Here is a 19,199-nt window from a genome sequence, read left to right on the forward strand (position 1 = left end):
CCTGTAGTTCTATCTTTCTGATTTTTCTCTTCTTTTTTTCCTCTCCTTTTTCTCCCTCTTCCCCCTTTCTCTCCTTCCCTTCCCTCTCTCTCCCCTTCTCCCTTCTCTCTTTCAGCCCTGGCACACTCTCCCACCCTCCTGTCCTCTGTCCTCATTTCCCCTCCTCTTCCCTTCTTTTTTAAGTTTTTTTTTTTTTCTTTTAACTTTCAAGGTCATTCCGGACTCCTGACGCCGCCAGTCCCTTGGTGAGACGTGAGCGCCATTGGCGTCCGTGGCCTCTGTTTCCGTGGCAACCCAGTAACCATTAATTTTCAATTAAAGGAGACAAAAAGCTCCATGACAGCTCCAGGTCTGCTGAAGATGTCAAGAATCTGTATTAATATACAGCAAGAGAGCATAATTGTGTGTCCATCTTCCAGAGCAGCGAAAAATGGAGGGATAATTACCAGCTCGAAAGCCACTCTGTAATTTAGTTCTTACTGTCACCACAGCCCTACACATTAGCATAAATTAAAAGCAGAGTTTATTGTTATCAAAGTGCATTGATATCGCCAGACCCGCTTTCTTCCCTTTAACTGTTTGTCGTGGGTGAGTGACTCCCCAACTCCCCCTCGGGTCCCCCTGGGGGGGGGAGGGGGGGAGGAGAAGTGCCAGGGCAGGGAAGGCTAGATCTGGAAGATCTCTGCAGGCCGGGCTGTGGTCCTGGAAGCAGCCAGCGACGAGGGGCCTGGCGTTGGTGGGCAGGGGCTTGGCTATTCATTCACCTTCCATGTGTGAATTCTTTGTTTTGCCCAGGAGCCCTCCAGATCTTTCCAGATGGATTTGCTGCCCATCCTGGAGTCACCCTTCAGGGCCTAGTGTAGTGTGGGGCAGGAGGACCATCAAAGCCAACCTGTTAAACAAAGGAATGAGTGAGTGTGGAGGGGTCTCCGCTCCTGGGCCGGTGTCCGGTGTCCGCAGGGGGCTGTCCTGCTTTTCCGGTTCAGGGTGACCATCCTCCTGGCTCTGGCCCAGTTCTTGCGGGCCACCCAGGCCCCTGGCTCCCAGTGTGGCCCCCTCTGTGGCCCCCTTTCCCTGGCTGCTTGACCATTCACCCCCACACCCTCTCCCTGCCTGGGTCCTGCCACCCTGCAGACTTACCTCCAAGCAGCTGGAGCGCCTCAAAGTGTCTCACTGCCAGGGTGCCAGTGACAACCACAGCAATCATGAATTTCCATGAATGGGGGGATGTGGGGTTTTCTTGTATTCTATCCAGAGAGAGCTGTCCTTCAGAGGGGAATTTAGTGTAATTACCCTTAAGGGAGCGATCCTTACACAGTCAGTCACAACACTGACCTCCTGGCTGAGATCTGACAGCAAAATTACAGGCTGTGTACTCAACAGAAGGGGCATCCTCCTTTCGGGGTGGGGGGGGAGGCGGGAAGGAAGGAGGAGGGAAAGGAGATGTAGAGGCTTTGAAAAGAAAAATGCCGGCTTCCAGCTGCCAGGCGAGTGGGTTCTCCTTGGCAAGGCGTCCGTGGAGCAGGGAGAGGTGCACAGAGATTCCCCCTGGGACTTCAGCTGGTTGGTGAGGACACGCTGAGGACTGGCCAAGGCTGGCACTCCAGCCCTTTAAATCTTTGAGCCGTGGTCTGTGATCTTAGCTAAGTACTGGGAACTATTGGATCAACTACTCAGGCACGTTTTCCCCAAACGTATCTGTCCCTTGGTCTCTCCTGAAACTCCACCATTCCTCATGCTTTTGAGTTAACGCATCCTAGTCCCCGTTAAGCTGCCACCTGGCTTACCTGGCAGGACTGATATGCTGATCTGGGACCATTCCAAATTTGACATGGACTTCGCTATCAGACATGCTGGCCTGTCCCATGGCAGAACCTGAAGGCCACAGGTCAGGCAAGTTTTCACAAGGTAACGGAGAAGATCTGATGTGTGGGCAGATAACTGATGGACGCTGGAGTCTGGAAAGGAATGGAAGTGAATCCCCCAATCTCACAGCTGGGAGGGACCCTCTGGTTTCAGGGTCTAAACTCCTTTTAGAGCAGGTATCTCCTCTGCTCAAACTCCACCCAAAACTCAGCTGCCTGTCTGTGCTCACCCAATTCCCATCAGCAGGAGCTTACTCATGCCAAAGAGGCTCTGGTCACTGGAAGATTCCTCCTGAGTGTAAGATTCTCCCAAATTCCTACCTTCCCCTTTGGAGCCCAGGAACAAATCAACTTTTTCCAGTGGGGCAGCCTTTCAACTACATGGAGACAATACTCAGCTGTCGAATAACTTTTCCTCCAACGCTGGGAACTGGGGAGCCCGTCAACCATCCAGCTCACCTTCCCGTGGAAAAGCCAAAAGGGATTCAAAAAGGATGAGGGAGGGCCCCAAACACAAACTTAACATGATTGAACATCTCCTATGTTCTAGGCACACACATGCACCGTCCACCATACCTCTTGCCATTCCAGCAGCCAGCCGGTGAGAGGGGATGTATTATTCCCATCTTACTTGGAGAAAAGAAAACCCCAGGAAGCTACAAGTCACTTGCCCCAGATGACCTGGTAGATGAGAGGCAGAGTCAGAATTGGAGTTGAGAACTCCTGGGCGCAGCTCAGGGCTTTTCCTTGAGGATCCATTGGGTTTGGGGAACGGGCTCTGTCATCGGTCTGCCTGTCTCCCCACCTTCAAAATGTTTTGCGCCACAGAGGCTCTCTCTCCTTTCTACTTGGCAGGGACAAGGAATTCCAGGGGAAACCCGGCTCAAGTCCGGCTTCCTCCCTGAAAGCTCTCTTGCCCTCAGTAATTGCTTCAGGGAGACAACGACAAGGGCAGCTATCACTCTCTGACCGCAGGACTGTGCTCCTGGGGTGGTAGGTATGCTTAACGTAGGGCATTTCATTCAATTCCCTGGACGTTTGCCCCGGCTGAGTGTTCTGCCCGGACCCCTCTCCCCTCAGCGATCTGCATGTCCTCCAAGGCCACCTTCTCAGCCGGGCTGAACCTGACCAGCCTCTCCCAGTCTCCTTGTGCCCTGTTCCATTACTTTCCACAGCTCCTGTCACCTAGCGCAGTAATAATTCGGTCATTCTGCTCACTGCCTATTTCCCCTTCGCTTTAGGTTCCCAAAGGACAGAGACTTGGTTGATTTTGTTTACTGTCGTATATACGAAGCCCTTAGAATAGTGTCTGGTAGAAGCAGGTGCTCAACACGCCTATTTGTCAACTCCTTTGAGGCAGGCATGTTATTTGCACAACAGAGAGGAGTCAGGGCTCTAGGTAGGGGCTGGGTGGCTTGTCCAAAGTCACAGAGCTGTCAGAACCCAGAGTCAAGCCCTTGCTTAGTTTGGGCTGCTGAGTATGGTGTGGGGTGGGCCCTGAGCCGGTGGTTGGAACTCTGAGTTAGGGGGCTTCCTGGGGGATTTCCACCTGCTCTCCAACCAGCAGCTCCTTCCGGGTCCCCCTCCTCCACCCCTCCCCCTCCCTGAAGCTCCTTTTAGCCCCCATCGCCTAGCCCCTGGCTGCGAGGTTCCCTCCCCCCACACACACTGCAGGTGCCGTCCAGCTCCCCCTCCCTCCTGAGGCTCAGTCCCTGCTTGGGCTGGAATCCACACCCAGGGCCCCAGGCGCCCCTGGGAGGCCCCCACCCTGGTCCCTGAGTGGCTCTTCTCCCTTAGATGTGAATCCGGGCCCCAGAGTGGCCACACAGAACATACATCTTAAACAAACACTTCTCCTTGCTGTTTATCTCCCTGGCCTTTAAACAAACTCTTTCAAAGGTTTCTGCTGATAGGAGAGATTTACTGAAAACCATTCCTTGCTTAAAAGCCCTGGGTTTATGCGGCCGGGGTGGGGGCAGTGGGGCTTTCAAGCCTGGGGTTTCTCTGCCTCTGGACCACATGTTTATCCTCGAGGCCTTGATAGAGGAGCAACAGACTAATCTTTATGGAAAAGAAAATAAGAAAAGCAGGAAAGGGGAGGGGTGGAGGCTAGGGGAGAAGTTTGGTTCTTGTCATTGACTCTGCAGGGCCGTGGCAGGTCCAGTTTCTTGGCGCCCACTGCAAAGCAGCCTCCGGGGGCTGGGGCGGCGCTGTGCCTGGGAAGGGTGTGGCTCTCTTGAACTTTGGACGGAAGGCCTTTGGGCAGGTGAGCCTCTTCTTGGGCCCCCACTCCCGACAGAGGCCAGAGAGGGCCTCTCCCAGCTAAGGGGTGGCGGTGGGGGGGGGGGGCAGAGCAGCAGTCACGTGGCAATATCTACTGCATTCTACCAACACTTAGGAGGTACCTCGTGGGTGCCAGGACCTGGGGCGCAGAGTTGAGAAATCGTTAACATTTACTTACACTACTTAGGTTAGCATTTCTGGGGGGCCTGGCGCTGCTCTAAATCACTTGTGTGAATTAACTCAGTACAACATCAGAAGTAGATTCTATAATTATCCCAGTTTTGCAGATGGGGAAAACAAGGCACCGAAAGATTACTGGGTCGCACCCCGGAGGTTTAGGTTAAACAGATATACTCTGCCCGATTCTAAGTTGCATCCCGAGTGGAGAGCTATTGCTGTTAGAGATTGACTCTTTTGTTGACCTTTCCCTGTCTGTCCTCCGGATTAATGCAGTATTTCAATTCTAAGGTGCACCCATCTTGGGGCGCCTGGATGGCTCAGTCGGTTAGGCGTCTGTCTTCAGCTCAGGTCACGATCTCACGGTTCGTGAGTTTCAGCCCCACACCAGGCTCTGTGCTGACAGCTGGGAGCCTGGAGCCCCCTTCGGATTCTGTGTCTCCCTTTCTCTCTATCTCTGCCCCTTCCCTGCTTGTGCTCTCTCTCTCTCTCTTAAAAAATAAATAAACATTAAAAAAAAATTTCTCTAAGGTGCACTCATCTCTGATATCTGAGATGTGTCTCCCAATCCATTGATGGCACTATTTCTTTCTTTCTTCTTCTTCTTCTTCTTCTTCTTCTTCTTCTTCTTCTTCTTCTTCTTTTAAGTTTATTTATTTTGAGAGAGACAGAGACAGCACAAGCCCGGGAGGGACAGAGAGAGAGGGAGACAGAGAGGGAATCCCAAGCAGGCTCCTCACTGCCAGCTGCGGAGCCCAACGCGGGGCTTGAACCCCCAAAACTGTGAGACCATGACCTGAGCCAAAAGCAAGGCTGAGCCACCCAGGTGCCCCGGCACTATGTCTGTCTTAGTGGAACGTGAAATAATGGTGCATCTTACAATCTTAGTTCAAGGACATACAGCAAGGTAGGAATATCTCCCACCTATGGGGCCTGGGCTGGGTGGCTCGCATGCATTATGTCATGCAATTTATCTCTGGGAGCTTTGAGATAAGCCACATGAGCACCCCTGATGAGAAAACTGAGTTACCAAGCACTTAGTAACTTGCTCAAGACCCCCCACCTATAGGGTAGGAGGTAGAGGCCGGATTTGGACCTACAGTTGAGTGGCCTTATATTTTTTTCCTAACCCTGGAAAGGCGCTTTCGAGCTGTCTTTATGCTTATTTTGTCTGTTTGGGAAGACACTGAAGTCCAGAAAAATTAAGGGACCTGTTCTAAGTTACACACGCCTGACTTCTCCACCTATGAACTTGGGAGCCCCATGGGAGATTTTATTGTTTTTGTTTTCTTAACCTACTCGGGCTTTTGTATGTGAAGGGAGAACGGAGCCAGGGAAGTGGGCCAGGGCAGAGGCCTCTGAGAGTGGGGTCCCAGGTGCCGGAGGCTGGATCCAAGGATGTCTGTAAGGGCCCAGGCCCTGGGCTAGGGTGGATGTCATAGCAAAGATTCCACTGACTTCCAGTCTGTGCTTTGTCTGTGAAGGGAAGGGGCTGCGGTGGCAGGTGGGGAAGGGAGAGGAGCGCAGGTAGGAATTTTCACTCCTTCCTGCCCAGAGCTCAGGCCGGAAGCCACTGCCTCTCCCCCGTGTTTACACTCAGCCAGCCACACCCCTCACAATGGCACAGACTGACACTTTGTCCCTCACCCGCCTGCTCCAGGCCAAATACATTTCCCCTCCCCTGAAGGCACCTTTCAGCACCTGGCCGGGCTCCCAGGGAAGAAAGGGGGTGAGTGTGAGGAGCGGAGGGCTGGGGTGAGGTGAGGCGGGTCGGTGAGGGTAGTCCAGGGGAAGACAAAGTTATGGGACTGTCTTACACTTGGTCACATTCCTTTTGGTATTATTCTTTTATATAGTGATACCTGGGTTCCCAAACCGTCCCTACCCCTATCAACTCTTGCTCTAAGATACTTCACTCACACCAAAGTCAACAGGACTGATAACAGCTTCTAAAGTGACCCTTTCGTGACAGAAGTGCATTTTGGCAACAGCCTCTTTGTCCGTTCACTCTTTGACTTACTCAATCATTTCCTTTGGCCTTCTTGAAGGGCCTCCACCCCATCTGAAAACCTGAGCTGCGACCTCTCTACGTGGGTTGCTGGGCTACCGTCCAAGCTTTGACACCCCCAACTTCTCACACAAGGCATAGGTATATTGGCAGCAACCCAGGCTCGCTTTTTCACAGCTGGGTGAAAGGAAAGGTAACTCATCCCCACGAAGGAGCTCAGGGGGGGTTGCCTTAAATGACAAAGGTGGTACTCTGAGGGTGCTTCTTCAGGTATCACCCTGTTTATTCCAGTTTGGTCGTGGGGCTGAGCTCCTCCAGGCGGGTGGGAAGGAGCCCATCCAGGAGATCAGATCCTGCGGGCAATTTCCAAACGGGGCCAACCGGCAATCAGGGTTCTGGGTTTGTTTCTCGCTCTGTCCTCAGTAGACGAAGGGCTGCCTGGGAGCTATGAGAAAACTCTGAGCTCAGAGCTTTGAAAGGACCCAAGGAACCATCTGGTCCAGTAGTTTCCAGCGGGTAGAGTGGCTTAAAAGTAGTACTGCCTTTTAATAAACGTAATTTACACTGAAACCCAAAAGGCAAACCGGCCAAGAGTTGTAGCTCTAGTTGAAGTGGGGCAGGGGTCGGGGGTGGACGCTGTATACTTACCTCCCCCCCCACCCCGGAAGTGGTCCCAAGCTCCCCTGTGGAATACCAAAGCTTAGAGAACACAGACAGAATCCACCGAGCTGGTTGGAAACCGAGTCAGAACATGGTGGGAGGATGCTGGTCCTTAGGGTTCTCCGCCCGCCCATGGTCTGCTTTTGGTTCACGTTCATTTCCTGGACTCACGATGTGTCCTCCTTTCCAACGTGACCTGCAAAATCCTTCCCGCCCTGCAGGCTCAGTTGAAATGCCACCTCCTTGTGGAGCGTTGTCCCCTTCTCTCATCCAGTTCTGGCCCCATGCCCACCTCTTTGGTGTTCCCAGAGCTCCCTGTCTTTGCGCCTCTCCAAAGATCAGTTTCCCCTATATGTCTACTCCCTCGGAGCAGATCTTTTCTCCCTTCCTGGACTGTTGGGCTCACTGAGGTCAGGGGTGTCTTTTTAATCTCAAGCATCCAGCCCATGAATAGGTGTGCAATCGCGGGGAAGCTGTTGACATGTTTTCTGGGGGTGAAGGCGAAGTGCTTTGCCCACGGGAACGGGTCAGACAGCTGCTTGGCTACCTGACATAGGGTGAGGGGGGCGTTTAAGAGACAGGAGGGAGGGGCCCCTCTGCCCCGAACCAGCCCCTCCCCATCCCCAGAGAAGATGGAGAGCAGAAAGTGGGGTAGGGGAAGAGAAGCCAGGGCTTCCACACCTCCCACCATCACTGATTTCCCTCTTCTCTGGCATTTTAAGAGCTCAGACTCAAACCCTTCAAGGGCTTTTGAAACAATTAGATTTGCAAGGGCCCAGTGCTCAGTCTAATTGCTTAAAAGCCACTTCAGGCTCCAACTGACCCAGAGTAAAGCCTTGGGGGTGGGCAGGGGGGAGGGGAGACCCTAGACACTCTGTCGTCCTGTTTCCCAGGCCTTTCTTGGTGACCAAGCCCTGGGCCAGAGGGGTTGCCAAAAGGGGCCTTCGATCTTCCGCTGTCGGCAGGGTCACTGTAACCTCCCTGTCCAAATCTTTCTCTCATACACCTGCTCACGCAAATCCAGGCAGCCTCAGGGGTGGTGGGGCAGGCATGTCCACCACCCATGTTCAGAGTTAGAAGGTGACAAACCCAAGGTGAGCAGGTCCACAAGTGTCCAAAGGCGAGCACATCATGTGGTGTCTGACTCAGAGATGATGCTTTTCCTCTGGGATCTGAGACTGGGGCATGAGGGGCTCTTGCAATCTCTCGGTCAATTCCATGCCTTCTGAATTCCTCTTCTCCCAAATTCTAGTTTCTGTATAAAATTCTTCGCTCTGGCCCCAGACCTTGCAATGCTCCGTATCAGATAGGGGCAAGTCTTCCCAGCAACCTTCAGGCCCCTCCATAACTTGGGCTCCACTCCACCTTAGCTCTGTCCACCTCTGTGCCTAGGTGCACGCTATGGTCCTGCCCTCTCTCCTTCACCATCCAAATGAGGACCTCCATTTATGTGCCCAGCACCAGGCTAAGCAGTGGGGACACTGGGATGAATAAGCCATGGGCTCTGCTTTTAGACGGACACATTCTAGTTAAAACATAGAAGCATAAACAGATTCATTCCTTTGCCAAATATTTGTTGAGCACCTACTGTGTGCCTGATGCTGGTCTAGGCCCTCAGGACACTGAGGTGAAAAAATCAGAGTCCCTGCTCTCATGGAGTTTTTACATGCTTGAGGCAGCCACACAGAAACCAAGAGATATATGACCTGCAAGGTGGAGATAAGCAAGGCGAGGAAAACAAAGCAGCGGGGAAGAGAAGGGTCTTGGAGGGGGACACTTCAGCAGAGACCTGAGTGTAGGGATGAAATAGTGCGTGCAAAGGTCCTGAGGCAGGGATGCCTGTGTGAGCCAAAAGAAACACGGAGGCCAGTGTGACTGAAGAAGGATAGGTGAGGGGAAAAGAGGAGTCAGCAGCAACAGAGGCCAGATCGTGACTGGTGCGGGAAACCTGGCAAGGTCTGTGGATTCTAGAGTCAGATGGGAGCCTTTGGGGATATCTAGGAGGCAGTGAAATGAGCAAACCTCTGTTTTAAAAGGCTCACTTTGGCTCCGGGGAGTGGACTGCCTGGGGCGGGGGGCAAGAGTAGAAGCAGGGAGGCTAGTAGGGAGGTTACTGCAATAGTCCAGGCAAGAGACGGTGATGGTTTGGGTGAGGTGGCTGGGGTATGGGGAAGTGGTCAGATTAGACATAATTACAGTACAGTGGAGATGGTCCATCATGAGCGCACAAGTCAGGGACTCCTGATGGGCCTGGAGGCAGGACGGGGCTGTTGACAAGAAAGGATTGCTGGAGGTTTGATCAGAGCTGAAACTGAAAGAGAAGGAACTGGTCCAGGTGGGGGATGGGAGATGGGCCAGAGGGGCAGCAAGGCTGAGTGAGGTCTACGCGTGTCCCCGGGAGCTGGGATCAGCCTCGAGGGGCCGGAGCGGCATTTAGAGGCAGCGAGTGGTGTGGGCTGGGGCTGGGGAGCTTGGGGGGCCAGGAGCCAAGGGCTGGAGCTTGAAGAGTGTGGGCTTTCTCCAGTGGACAGCGGGGAGCCAAAAGCGTGTCAAGCCTGACCTCGTCACGATCCAGGTTGTGCTGGAGAAAGATCAATCTGGCTGTGGAGAGGGGGAAGGACAGGACTGGGGGCTGGGAGGCCAGTTAGGAGGCTGTCATGGTGACCCGGTTACAGATGAGAGTGGCCTGGACCACAGGGGTTGTGATGGGGCTCAGAGAACTGTCTGGCAATGAGAGTCGTCAGGAGGTTCAGACATTGGCTGACTGGATAAAAGGGAGCTGGAAACAGAGGAATGAAGGGAGACCCTCATTCAGCTCCAGGGCCTCTAGACTGGGTATGAGGGTCTCCCACTTAGGGCCTCCTCTGCCCCTTCTCACAAGGCAAGGAGTCTACCCAGGGAGCCACCCTCCTTCCAGATCACTCTCCAGATTCCCAGAGCCCCGAATTCCGGGAGAGGGACAGGAGTCTGCGTGAGGGGCCTGGGCAGTCTGCCTCCCCCGGTTCGCCCTCCCAGCGGCTGGCGGCCCAGGGTGTCCACATCCGGAAGCGCTTCAAAGTTTCAGGTGCAGTGGGGGATGGGAAGAGAAGGGAAGGGGGGAGGCAGGAGCTGGGGGAGCACAGAGGCAGTTTCTCCCCGCCTTGCCCTGTGCAGAGCTCCAAGGAGCCTGAGAACTCTAAATTTGAACCTGGCTTCCCAGATCTTTAGAAGGTATATGTGTCAGCATAGGAGAATAGAACATATTTTATTTAACAGTTTGTTAACTTGATTTATAACTTTTAAATATTTAGACATATGGAATGTGGGCCTCCATTTGTACTTTTGCCCGGTCCAGAAGGGGTGAGTGGAAAACTTCCCAGGGCCAGGATTATGTCTTATTTGCCTTGTGCACTCTCCCTCCCTCCACACCCCACACCAGGGGCCCCTAGGCTTGGTAATTTCCATCGAACTGGAAAGAGAATCAGATCCCAGCCTGATAGCGAGAAATGCGGACTTGATGTGGCCCCAGGGGGAAAGGAGTCTAGGGAGGCCTTTGGATGGTGTGGCCAGGACAGGGGGCTGGGGAGAAAGCAGACCGGGCCCAGGGGTTCGAAGAAGGGACTCCAGTCAGACTGCCCCGTGCAAAGCCGGGCTCTGCTCTTGAGGACTGAGCCGTCCCTGGCCAGTTGCATAGCCCCCCTCAGTACTTGTAGGACTGGAGGGTGATAATAATCCCTAATTACCCCACCTCACAGGGTATGGGGAGGGGAAAGATGCAGTGACTGTTTGGCACACAGTAAGTGCTATAAAACATTTGTTATTACTATCACATAAAATGGCCCCTTTGAGGGAACATGAAGCCAAGCTAAGCGTTCCTGCCAAACCAAGGAAGGAATCAAAGTCTGTTTTGGTGCCAGATCTTTCCTTTCCCACTTTCGGGACTCCCATGGGGGGGGGGGGAGGGCACTCAGTGATCGGGCGGCCCCTCCCCCTAAGCCCCCTCCAGGGACCGCCTCGCCCCCAGGGCTGTCTGATGTTTTGGGTGATCCCCCCAGTCTTCTGTCTCTTCAAGCTCCACTGTCCCTAGGCTCTTTTTCCCTGGAAGCTTCGCTAGTTCTCGAGGCCGCTGTTCGGCAGGAATGTATCAATGGGCGAGACTGCACCCAGCACTGTGCTGAGTGCCCTCAACTCGTGATTTCATTCAGTCTCTGTAACCATCCTATGGGCACTGTTCCCAATGCTATTGTCCCTATGTCACATACGGGGAGACCAGCAGAGAGGTTAAGTAACCTGCCCCGGATCTCCCAGGGCAGAGCCAGAACTAGAACCCAGGAATGTGTGGCTGGGGGGGCACTCTCTTTCCCCTATGAGGGATCTGGCCTCATTCAGTGCCCACGGTGGCATTCCTGCTTGGGGTTTAGATTTGCTGGGGACAAGGCCCTATTCCAAAGGAGGCACTTTGATGGGGGAGCTGCAGCCACTTAGCAGGAAGATGGTAGGTTGACATCCTGGTGTGTTGGGGGAAAGGAAGTTCCTTTGGTTTCCTTCAGATTATAGCTGAGAGCTGTCCAGGCAAAAACAAACAAACAAAACAACCCTCTGTTTTCTAGAGACGCAGGCTGGGTGGATCTGGAAGGAAAGGAAGGTCCTTTGTATGTTGGAAATTCTGAGGCAAAGCTTCTCGGTGGTGTGGGTTCCAGTCAGAGGGGATTCTCCAGGGACAAGGAGCTGTCCTCCCCCCACCCTGTCGCAGCCCCATAACCTGTCTCTACTGGGCACCACGGACGCAAATTGGTGACATGTGCTTCTTGGAAGGATGCCTGATTTGGGGAGCAAAAACCCATGAAATGACACTCAGCTGTGGCTGGAGACAGAGATGTTTGATTCTGGCTTCTTCCCTCTGGGGCTCACAGTCTCGTAGGAAGACGGACGCTCACACTGGGGGGAACATCACATAAAGGGAGCCTCAGCCTTCTGGCCCTGTGAACTCACTGTGTGGGCTTGGACAAGTCACTTACCCTCTCCGATCTTGGTTTCTCATCCATAAGATGAGAACGTTTGGATTGATCACTGGGTTAAACCTTTTCTTCCTCTCAATATGGGACCTGGGCTCTAATGAAATACAACACAGGACTCTGCCGTAAAAGGTAGAGGAGCTCCGTTCCGAGGGCGGGGAGCCCTTGTTCTCTGGCTTCTTCCTCTTTTTCAGATAATTTCAAAGGGCAGCTCTGAGTGTCTCTGATTGGAAGGCCTGACCACATTGAGAAACCTCAGGAATGGCCTCACGGGGGGGGGGGGGGGGGGATGCCAGGATGGACTTGAAGGCTGGAGGAATTTGGAGGTGTGGAGGTGTGGGGAGGGCAGAGCAGGGAGGAGGCGGGAGGTGGGGACGGATGCCGAGCCAGGGTCCCGCAAGGTCCACGCGGGCACAGAGCCTGACTGGTGGCAGCGGTTGTGCAGCAGAGGAGCTGGAAAGAAACTGAGGACGGGGTTCCCAGTCGGTGCTTGGGGGAGCGCCACAGGCACATCCAGGGGTAAAGATGATTTCTGCAACCTCCGGGAACACACATGTCCAGGCTCCTTCCTCCAGAAGAGCGAGGCACAGCCTGCGGGGTGGGGGATGGGGGGGGGGGGGGCAGAATAGCAAAAACCCTGGTGTCTGCTCCAGAGCGTTGGTTTGAGAGCGAAATGAGTTAATGTATCTAAAGCCCCAGGACAGTGTCTTAACACAGGAGGAACGGTGTATAGACCTTTGTGAATTATGTTCAGACCCGAGCGGACCCTGAGGTTGCCCTAGTCGTGTGTCCTTCCGGACCCTCTGGCCTAGCATTGGTAGTGATGGCTTAGAATGTCAATAGCCTCTATGCTTAACAATTATGGTGATTATGAGATGTGTGTGTGCCTGTGGGAGGGGGGGGGGGTGTTGCTGCAGATGTCTTTCCTTACTCCCTAATACACACACACACACACACACACACACACACACACACATTTCTTTCCCTCAGTCCTTTCTCTGGAGCTGGTGTGCTTCTGGCCAACCCACCTTCCAGAGCCCCTAATTTCCCCCTGCCCCCTGCTCCAAGCCCACACCTTGCTCTCAGCCCCCTCCTCCCTTTTCCCCCAGTCCCTGGCCCTCCCACTCACCATAAATCTGTAACTCTGGAGCGTTGTGGGGGGGATGAGGGGGTGCTGTGGTAGAAAAGCAGCAAACCAAACGAACCTCAGCTAATGAAAACGGTGATAAATCTCTGTCTATCAGGTTTGTTGTGAGCACAAACATTGCCAAACAAGGGCCCAGATGGCCTGCAGGCCTTCCTCCCTACGGTCTGCAGAGCTTTAAATGGAAATGGTTGCTTTATACATCTATTTACTACTTGGAAATGGGGGATCATCGAGTCCCGCGGGGTGCTTGGCCGGGAAACAGGGGAGAGGCCAGGTGGACAGCGGGACTCCTCTGGCTAGTCAACAACCGCCTCTGTCCCTGCTCCCAAGCCCTCTCCGACACAGGCCAATCAGCAGGAGGGGAAAGGAAGAGCCATCCGTCTGAGCTGATATTCAGGCGGCCACAGCCAGGATTTGACCTGCTCCAATTCCTAGACACAGATCCCTGGGCAGCCAGACCCAGCTCTTCACCGTTCTTTTCAAAGTTCTTCACACTTTCGAACCCTGTTCAGAACTTTCCTCCTCCTTCCCATCAGAGCAGTTAAAACCTACCCTGTCCTGCAAGCCCAAGCCAAGCCCCACCTCCTCCAGGAAGTCCCCCACCCCTAGTCCTTCTGGACCTTGCTGGGCTCCTCCAACACTGGCCCCTGAGAGCCCAGTGTGGTCATTATGGGGCTGCTTTGGAGACAGAAAGGTCTGAGCATACAGCCAGGCTTCACCACTAAGCAGAGGGATCTGGGGAAGGTTACTGTCAGCCTCAGTTTCTTACTCTGTAAAACAGGTATAATCATGGGATGGTCGCAGGGATTAAATGAAGCGAGTGTGAAATGAATGTGTTTGGCAAAGTGAGGGGCCCAGTCTAAGAACGTGTGCACATCAGTATTTATTATCGGTGCCTCCCCGTCATGATTGGCCAACACGCTTCTCTGTGCCCTGTGTTTTCAGAGACACGGCTGCGTGTGTATGTGTGTCCTAGTTTGGGTCCCCTGAAAAGAGTCTCTGAAGCCAGAACTTCAGTGCAGGTAGTTTATTTGGAAGGTAGTCCTTGGAAGTTGGGGGCGGGGGGAGGGGGTGGATGGGGAAGGGAAGGGAGATAAGCCAATGAAGGATGGTCCATGAATGACTCACACTGTGGCAATGTGGGCTCGCTGAAGGACCGTGAGAACACATTATAGAATCATCCCAAAGAGTGCTGAGGCAGCCAGCCTCTTCCTCCATCTGCTCCTGCCCTCCTCAGTTAGAGTTGTCCCTGGGGCCATAAGTCCCTGGCCCGTCCCAGCTACCCTATAGGCTGAGTAAAGCTACCCCCGGGGTCCCAGCACTGGAAACACGGTGCAGGTAGGAAGCAGAAAAGCTAGCTGGGGCAGGCAACTCCAGGCCCCCTGCCTCCTGGCCTTGACAGCCTGCAGATGAACTAAGAGGTGGGCCCAGGGACATGGGTGGGCTTCAATAGTGCCCTTCGGCTGAGTTCTTCACTTTTCTGTCCCTACAGCCTCCAGCACAGGGTTTTGCACACCGTAGGCTCACCATAATCACTGGTGCCTACAAGGAGGTTGGGTTAAGAACTGGGAAAACCTAGACTTTCCCCGCTGCTCAAGGTTGAACTCATCGTGTGACGCAGAGACTTACAGCCACTCTGGGCCCCACCTGCTCCTTCTGTAAAATCAGGCCATCGCCACCTTGTCTGTTTAGCCCGGAGCCCTGTTGTGACAAGTTGGAATGATCTTTAGGGGGATGGGGAGTGGCTGCTGAGAAGTGGTAAGGTGTGGCTTGTGACGATGCTGGGCAGGGGAGCAGTTCCTCCATCCAGGCTTTATCCAAGAGCCACACTATTCACACACCTCTGTGGTCAAAACACACAGGTGCGCTCCCTGGCCCTACAGGGATGCCTCCCGCCTCTTTCCATCACGTGACAACTTCCAAGGTAAAGGATCGGGAAAGAAAAGGCCAAAGGGCTTCAAACTGCTGACTCTTCAGTGGAAAGAATCCCAAAAGGATCCAGAGGCATCCACAGGGATGCTGTGTGGCTTATTTCTAGGTGTGCACTGGAGGTTGCCAATGGCTGGGGAATGCAGAAACCATTAGTACAGAGATGCTCCATATGAGGGGGGCGGGGTGTTGGAATCCTTAGGATGCCCATGGATACGTTTGAGGAGCCCCTAAATCTCCTGGAAACAGGTGGGAATCGAGTGTGTGAGTATATGCGGGCACGTGAACCACTCAAAGTTGATGATCTGGAGCCTCCAGCAAATTTTCAAATGAGTTTGTGACTCAAGGAAAGCAGACGTGCTCTACCCCACATCTCCCATCTCAAGAGAGGGAATGTGACCGTGTTGGGGGACACCTTAGGAACCGGATGGATCCCAAAGTCCCTAACCCTGTGTGGCTATGTAGCTCGAGTAGGTCTGTTCAACCAGAAAAGCAGGGCTGTCTTCCCAGGACGCTCCTGGGGAGACATCTCGAAGGCATGATGGAGTCACTATTCCCCCGGGGATGAGAGTGGCTGTTGAGGTCTGTTTCCATGGAAAACAGAACAAGAGAAAAACAGACCAGAACTGGAAAGAAAAGGAAATCCTCATTCCCAGGAAGCTTGGGGACAGTCGCCGGCCTCAGTTTGCAGATGTGGAAATGGAAATGATAATAATGCTTACATCTAAGTCGCGGTGACCGAGTGGAAAATGGCTGATGAAAATGGGAGGTATACGCGAATGTTAATGATGGTCATTACGGCAGAGGCCTGGTGAACTCTTGTTCTGCTGCGAGAGGAAATGGTATACTACCTGGATGCCAGTTATCCAGTTGTGGACAACCAGGAAGTTCTCCTGCAGTCTCTTGCAAGCTAAGACGCCTGACTCCGGAGTCAAGCCTGAACCTGAACCTCAGTTCCACCACGTGTGAATGTGTGTGACCTTGGAAAAATCACTTAACCTTTCTGGGCCTCTGATTGTCCATCTGCAAAGTGGGGACCCATAGGTACCTCCTCGGAACATTATGAGGAATGGACGAGTTAGTGCAAATGCAAATACCTTTGTTTTTGTTTTGTTTTGTTTTGTTTTTTAGAATGTTGTGTTAGCAGATTTAAAGTTTGTTGATTTTGAGAGGGGGGAGGGGCAGAGAGTGAGGGAGAGAGAGAATCCCAAGGGGCCTCTGTGCTGTGCTGTCAGCACAGAGCCTGGATGATGGGTCCTGGACATCGAAGGCTCGAACTTACCCGCAAACCGTGAGATCATGACCTGAGCCGAAACCATGAGTCAGATGTTTAAGAAACGAAGCCGTTCAGGTGCCCCTAATGCGAATACCTTTACTAGTGCCTGGGACATAATAAATGCTCAATAAACATTACTTGTTTTGTTCCTGCTCCTTGACAGTAACTTTGAGTAGTTTATTTGATCCACTGTGAAGTCTGTCTCCCCCACATCTCTGTCTTCTCCATTCCAGTGTAAGTTCTGTAGCATAAGAACGTGCTAGTCTTATCCATAGGGATAGTCCCCAAGCCTTGCCAGCAGTGAGCCGCAGGTATTTGTTAAATGAATGAGTAGAAGTGCAAAAGCACATTTCTAAGAATGGGAAGGAACTATGACGATGTAAGAATACTCATTAGTCAGGACCAGCCCCAAGAGGGACCCAGAGCTGGGCCAAGAACCATATTAGGGGTCAAGAGAGTTGGCCTCTGATCCTAGCCTGCCACTTGACTGCTGAGCCACCTCGGCCAAATCGCTGGCCCTCTCTGGGCCTCTGTGTCCTCCCACCAAAGCGTGGGAGCCCTGAGATTCCCAGGCTTCCTCCTTAGAGGCTGGCCTCCAAGGAGCTCCAACCCGCTGGGGAGTGTGGGATTTTGGGATAACTCAGCCACTTAATTAACGAAGAGGAAGGAGAAATGGGAGTGGATAAAGGCGGGGGAGGGAAGCAATCCGGAAGAAAAGTCAACACGCGGCTGTGGCGCTGGGAAGCAGCGGGTGGGGGCAGTTTTGGGGAAAGCCACGCTGGGCCAAAGCGCCAAGCGGCTGTGCGCGCCCCGGGAGCGTGTCTCCTTGGCGGCGTGTGCGCCCGAGCCTCGGCCTGCCCCTCCCTTCCTTGCGCGCCTCGCCAGTTCCCGCCGCCACTGACTTTCTGACTTCTTAACTTGTCAGCAAATCCCAGAGTTAAAAATGCACACGCACCCCGGCCAGCCGCCAGCAGGGCCGTCTGGCCACGGCTCCAGATGTGGGGCCACCGCGCGGGCCGCCCGCCCCGCCGCGCAGACTAAACAATCGGCCTTGGCCGTGAGCGCAGCGCAATTCCAGATGCCGCGTCCCTCGCGCGGCGCGCTAATTGGGCCGCGGGCGCGAGGCTCTGTCAGCGCGGGCAAGGCCCTGCCGGGGGCGGCCTTGGCCCGGGGCCCGTCCGCAGAACTACCTAGGGCGGGGGCGGGGTGGAGAGACGGAGGGGAACGAGGAGGAGGAGAGGAGAGAGGGCGAGAGAGCAAGAGCGAAAGTGCGAGGGAGACTCAGAGACAGAGGCACACGAAGAGAGGGCAGACAGAAAGGAACAGAGACAATCTCAAAAGGAGACAGAGCTACAGAGACAAAGGGGAAACCAGAAATGTTGAGCCGCATTCGGATTTAGGAGCAGAGAAAGAAGAGAGGGCGCAAGACACAGACACTGAGAGAAGGAAAGACAGGGAAACAGAGGCAGGGGGAGTTGACCGGAGAGTAGAGTCGTGAGGGAGAGGTAAACGCGTAGAGACGGGGCCGGAGAGCACCGGGCCCTGGAGACCCATATGTGTACCGCCGGGTCCTGTTGCGTTACAGGTGTCCTCCCTTCTTGTTTTACAGAGCCTCCTTCTCACATTCTCACTTTTTATAATTCTTCCTAGATTCTTCCTACACTGGGCCCGCACGGGGACCTAGTCCTGGCCTCGAGGAACCTAGGTGGCTGCGCGGAGGAAGAGCCCTCACCCACAAAGGAACTTGAGCCGTGGAGTTCAGCCCCAAACGTGGTTTAGGGGCTTGGACACTGCGGGCGGGAGCGGGATGGGGCTCTGCGGGGGGCTTGCCTCGCAGCTGGGTATTGCCCCCAAATGACTCCCGCAGGACCCCTCCTCCACCAGGCAGCCACTCCGGCGACACTCTCCTTTCCCTGGCGCCCTGAGACCGGGGGGACGGCAGGTTAGCCGAGGCCCAGCTCAGGGAAGCCCACCGGGGACCACCCGGGGGAGCCCTCCCCCCCCACTCCAGCCTCGTGTTCCGCCCCCGCCGGGAGGCCCGGGCGCCCCCGGGGTGAGCGCGGAGGGCAGCGCGGCGGCCCGGCGGCTCTTGGCGGCCCCTCTCTGACAATCTTTCCTTTGTTTGTTTTCTTAAATCTGGGAGGCCCGAATTCCTGCCGGATTCCGTAGGTTTCACTCAGGAAGGAGGCGCCCCCACCCCCACCCGGTCTCACGTCGGGCCGGGCAGGTTCTTCCCGGAGGCCCGCGGCGCGCAGCACCGAGGCCCCGGGCTGGGCGAGCGGGCGCCGGGCGCCGCGGAGAGTCCCGGGCTCCCTGCCCGCGCGCGCCACCGTGCAGCCCAGCCGGAGGACCGCGGGCAGCCTCCGCAGGAAGATTAAAAAAAAAAAAAAGGGAAAAAAACCCAGGAAAGTTTTAAAAGATACAAAGAGCCGTCCTCCTCCCGCCCAGCCTCATTCCACACCCCTCTGCCGCTTACACTCCCCTCTTAAAAAAAAAAAAAGTTTTTTTTTTTTATTTTGCTCTCCAAACTTGAGCCTCATTAATTTCCAAAAAAAATTTCCCCCAATAAAAGGCAAACATGGAAAGAAAAACAAACTATTAGAAAATAGAGGAGGGAGGAAATGTTATTTAAAAGGTTAGCAGACCGCATCATTTTCCAATGATATTATATACTCCCAGCAGTATCCAAAATATATATGGGCCCTGGGCCAAGAATGTAAAAAAAAAAAAAAAAAAAAAAAGAAAGAAAGAAAGAAAAAAAAGAAAGAAAGAAAAAAGAAAAGAAAAAAAAACCCTCACTTAGACACAACATCTGGACCTGGGAGCGAACAAACCCCCCATTTATCACACTTAATCCTCC

The 19,199-nt window shown here is 53.9% G+C and overlaps 1 long non-coding RNA gene across 2 annotated transcripts; it reads left to right on the plus strand.

The window, feature by feature from the left end:
• The first annotated feature begins 4,012 nt into the window (after nucleotides 1-4,012).
• Nucleotides 4,013-18,856, plus strand: LOC128315638 (uncharacterized). 2 transcript variants are annotated; one of them, XR_008298614.1, is made up of 2 exons: nucleotides 4,013-4,131; nucleotides 17,990-18,856. It is a non-coding gene; the product is annotated as an uncharacterized LOC128315638 (long non-coding RNA). The 2 variants fall into 2 exon arrangements; XR_008298613.1 differs by lacking the exon at nucleotides 4,013-4,131 and adding an exon at nucleotides 17,592-17,844.
• Nucleotides 18,857-19,199: the final 343 nt, after the last annotated feature.

This window comes from Acinonyx jubatus, chromosome B2 (assembly GCF_027475565.1).
Source record: "Acinonyx jubatus isolate Ajub_Pintada_27869175 chromosome B2, VMU_Ajub_asm_v1.0, whole genome shotgun sequence".
NCBI lineage: Eukaryota > Metazoa > Chordata > Mammalia > Carnivora > Felidae > Acinonyx > Acinonyx jubatus.